The 4598-nt window shown below is 46.8% G+C and overlaps 1 protein-coding gene and 1 non-coding gene across 2 annotated transcripts in view; one reads left to right on the top strand and one right to left on the bottom strand.

The window, feature by feature from the left end:
• Positions 1–1140: 1140 nt before the first annotated feature.
• On the bottom strand, positions 1141–1212 carry TRNAE-UUC. Its single transcript has one exon. It is a non-coding gene; the product is annotated as a tRNA-Glu (tRNA).
• Positions 1213–1722: 510 nt separating this feature from the next.
• The window catches only part of WBP4 (WW domain binding protein 4), a 14584-nt gene continuing 11708 nt past the window's right edge, over positions 1723–4598 (top strand). The window contains exon 1 of the mRNA XM_018560476.1: positions 1723–1819. The gene's annotated coding sequence lies outside the window, so the exon portion shown is untranslated. The remainder of the gene's footprint in view (positions 1820–4598) is intronic.

Raw genomic sequence — 4598 nt, 5'->3', positions numbered from 1 at the left:
CAGCCATTCAAAATATAGGTGGGGTGGGATGGGGCGATGGCCACGAGGGAGCTCCATCCTCTCCCTCACGTGTCCTGTAGAGGTGCCTGGACCGGAGTGATGTCACATTCTGGCTCCTGTCACCTCTACGGGTGCGAATGGGAGCTGTACAAGCAATGCAGATATGGATGGAGGTCCATCACAGCACAGCAGCCCACACTGGACCCCAAGCTGAGGATCCACTCCAGTTTCCGTAAGGTAAGGAGACTGGGTGGATCTTAAAAAAAATATTTAAAAAAATGAATTATGTTTACTAATCGATTTTGAAAATAATCGTTAGCTGCAGCTCTAATGTTTGTGGTTGTGTGTGTCTGTCAGTGTTTTTGAAGGCCCATTCACACTACTACAGTGCGTTAATTGCAGTCCCATGCGATTAACGCACTGTACCACGCAATTCCACCTACTATGCGTTCTGGTGTGGGAGGTGCGTTGCATTGCCATTCCTTTGAATGGCACCCCAAACACACCTCCCACCCACAGTTCAATCGCCCGAACCGGAAAGCACAGTACCGCAATGCCATGTGTTCCATTGCAGTGTAACTTGGGTCGTGACTTAATGACCAAGGACAAATGTGGGTCGTGAGGTTACACGGGTTGAGAACCACTGATCTAAACACAAGAGTCAGTGTATTATTCCTCAAATCTTGGTGCTCTTATGATATATCTTCACCCTAGATGTTGAGTCTGTACCACAGAGTTTTTGCAAAGTGTCAACACATTTATCTCTATCCAGCTCTGAAGCACACTCATCCCTGAAGCGCGTCAACACAATTTATAGTTCACATGTGAGAAATGATAACCACTATAAAGGCATACCTTTTTGGTTGTAATAGTTTGTTCATATGCATACACAATTGTAGGTCTGTTTTTGGGGATTTTAACTTTTTTTTCCTGAATAAAACCTTTTACAGACAGCCTCTGCAGTGCTGTATACTTTAGAAAGCCCTGACATAAAATGGCTTCAATGATTTGCATATAAGGGAATGCTAGCGACGTGAGAGTAGGCAATGTTATGTTTCCTTGCTTTCACGGCACTCTCTTCCATGTATTGTTCTTTATATAATTATTAAAATAATAATAATGTAAAAAAAAAAATTTACCTTCCCATACCGGGAGTCGAACCCGGGCCGCCTGGGTGAAAACCAGGAATCCTAACCGCTAGACCATATGGGAGAGCTGTACGAAATATCGTCACCCAGCCTACACAGCTCTCCCGCCTCCACGCGCCAACACATCACGTGACAGTTCTTGTGATCGTAACTCATTCCCCCCGATCCCCCAGTCTCACTGTCAGTAGCGCTATACTCCTGTATGTCATAAGGTGCACTATCTGCCAATGGGACCTCAGTAAGCAGGGCATGCATAGAGCGGTGTGTACTTCAACAAGTACACATGGCTTGTGACAGGAAAAGAGCGCACTGGGTAGCCTCGCAATAAGCCAGTGCTGAGCTGTAACCCTGGAAAGCGATGTGAAGGAGATGGCACTCACCTAAACACAGGTCCTGGGCGGGCGCCCAGCCACTTCTCCCTGGCAGCCCGGGGTCCGATTACCACTACACTGTGAGCTCTCACAAGTTGTCTGCACAGCTCTTCTGCCAAGTTTCTTTTCCACGCCCACAACAAGGGGGAGAAGGAGGAGGCTTCGCGCGAAGCAATGAATTTTGAGCCTTGTGGGTCGCCATACCCCGACGTAGTATGGCTCTATCGGCTTCCGTACCTTTCACTGGCGTTGTTGAAGTTGATCGGTGGTGTGTGTTGGAAATGTTCAGGTGATCGGAGGTGAGTGATGGAATGTTACCATCTCACGTGATTCTACTGCTCTCCCCGTGAAGGAGAGGGGGCAGTCTGTGTCTTCAATTGCACTGAAGTCCTAGTTCTAGCAGGGCATTGTGGAACTTGTAGTTCCAGAACCTGTGAAGAGCTCTTTAGGCCTCTTTCACACAACCACTGACATACATGGGTTTGTAGGACATTTCTAAACGCATAGAATAATTGCTAATGGTATAATTCAGACTCATTCACATGGTGTGATCTGGCATTCCCACAGCAAGAACCCAGGTGTCCCCCATTCAGATGCGGCCGCTGTACCCATTGAAGGTAATGAGTGGGCGACAGCAGGCACATCTGTAAGCAGCAGTCTGCATGTAATCATACATGCGCACACAGCCGCAAGCGTGTCATACAGCATATATCCCGCCATATTTCTCTGTCCACAAGTGACAGGAGCAGCGTATAGCCAACCTATACAAATTGAAGACGCCAGTATGTATGGAAATTCCACAGTTTACATGCGTATGCACTATCTTAAACACAGATGGGGGAATTTATCAAAACTGGAGCAGCTGTTCATGGCAACCAATCAGCTTCTCTCTTTCATTTTCAAATATTAACTGAACAAATGGAAGAGAGAAGCTGATTGGGTACTATGGTTAACTGCTCCTGATTTTGTCTGTTCCAGTTTTAGGTCGCGACCCAAGTCGCACTGCAATGGAACGCACAGCATTAGGGTACCGCGTGTTCTGGTGCGGCCGCACAAACTGCGGGTGGGAGGTGCGTTTGGGGTACCATTCAAATGAATGGCAACACAACAAATCTCCCATACCAGAATGTACGGTAGGTGCGATTCTGTGGTACAGTGCGTTAATCGTGCGTGACCGGGCCCTCAAAAACACTGAATTACATGCACAACCGCAGACCCACTCACAGGCATTCTCACACACACACACCCTCCAAAAAATGTGACTTTTTTTTATGGTCCACCCAGTCTCCCTACCCTACAAGAACTGGAGTGGATCCTCAGCCTGGGATCCAGTGTGGGCTGCTGTGCTGTGATGGAGTTCGATCCATAGGTGCATTGCTTCCACAACTCTCTTACGTGTCTTGTAGAGGTGCCGGGAGATATAATGTGATGTCCGTCTGGTCCAGGCACCGCTACAGGACATGCTAGGGAGCTGTAAGCAATGCACGTATGGCTGGAGCTCCCTTGCGTCCATAGCCTCATCCCACCTCAAGATGACACTCTGCGCCGGGCAGCATATTTTGAATGGCTGCTTGGCGCGAGAACTGACAGTGCTGCACTAGGGGGAGGCAGAGGAGCCTCTCAACTAGAAAATTGGAAGGCATGCGGTGACCCAGTAAAGACGGCGTCGCGACCCACTCTTGGATCACGACCCACCAGTTGAGAACCAAGGCTTTAAGGGCTGCCAATCGCCAAAGGAAAAGCACCCACTGTGTCATGTGACCAGCCCAAGGTCTTTGAAAAAAGGTAAGTATAACAAAATCAAATAAAAGCAGCAATGTATATTTTTAAGTTTTGGATAGGGTGGGGAGAGTTAACATTTTTGCCAGGTTTGTTTTTCTCTTAGTGAACCGATAGAATAGGAGAGATTTGATGTCTGTAAGAAACCGATGCTTTGGTTGGCAGTGTGACAAGAAGACCTTCCACCTGGATTGAGAAGTTCAGATCAGACGCAGAAATAACTAATAACATATGACAATAAGAAAAAAATACATACTTACAAGTCATCAGAGTCCAGCGACGTCTTCCTCACTGCTGCAGTTTTGCCAGCATTATTTAGAGTCTGTGCCGCCATCTTGGATTTGGTAGCCAACTGTCACTTGCTGGTTTTTGCAGGTGGCCCCTTGATGACGCATATACGCAGAATGAGGTCTAGCTGCTTCTAGTATTGGCTGCCATGGTGTCCTCTATGCAGGCGTTGTATCTCGTCAGATTTAGGCACTCTGCAGTCTTCTGGGATGTGTAATGTGCATCCCAGGAGGCTGCAGACAGAGAAGAAGCTATGTCACTTTGGCCTAGGCAGGAAACCAGGAAGGCGTAATGTGATCATTATAGCAACAGCTATTTAAATTTTTTCTTTTAAACATATTTAACGTAGAACTATGAGGTGAGTGATTTCCACTCATCCTCATAGTTAGAGCCGACGTTTGACAAGGAAACTGTCACACGTCGGCTCTATCTATCGGGAGGTGAGTGAACACGTACCGTCGCTCGCTCACTTCCCGATCCTCCGCCTGCAGAGAGCAGTGACGGCCAGCCAGCTGGGTGGATCTCGACAGTATTGTCGGGATCTGTCCCGGCTGTGGCGCTCTCAGTATATAGCAAGCTATATACTGAGCTTTGTGTCATGGGAGGATGTTGGTATGTGTCCTCCTTTGACCCTTTAGAGAACTATGGGATAAAAAGTTACCCGCAGAGTTCTCCTTTAATGTTTACATGGAACCTAAAGTAGGACGTTCATGCCCTCTCTCCTTCCGTCTCCTCTCCTCATCTCTTTTCAATTCCTTTATTCTTTCCTCTTTTACTTTTCTTTTTACCGTCAAGTCTATATCTGTTTTCAAGGGCTTATCTCACATGGAGGCTACTACCCCGATAAGTATTACAAGGTTATAACTGACAATGGCTGTAACCTTGTCTCTGTCAGGAATATACATGCTGTCTGACTTTTTCTGTTATGTTGTTCTTTGTTCAAACCCTGTAAACTTTGATGAAAATAAAAACTACATTTAAAATGGAAAGTAAGCCATTTGTAAGAGTGAGG

This window comes from Nanorana parkeri, unplaced genomic scaffold (assembly GCF_000935625.1).
Source record: "Nanorana parkeri isolate BGI_ZX_2015 unplaced genomic scaffold, ASM93562v1 scaffold457, whole genome shotgun sequence".
In the NCBI taxonomy this organism is placed as follows: domain Eukaryota; kingdom Metazoa; phylum Chordata; class Amphibia; order Anura; family Dicroglossidae; genus Nanorana; species Nanorana parkeri.
The sequence above is the reverse complement of the archived record's forward strand: the minus strand, read 5'-3'. Positions and strand labels throughout refer to the sequence as shown.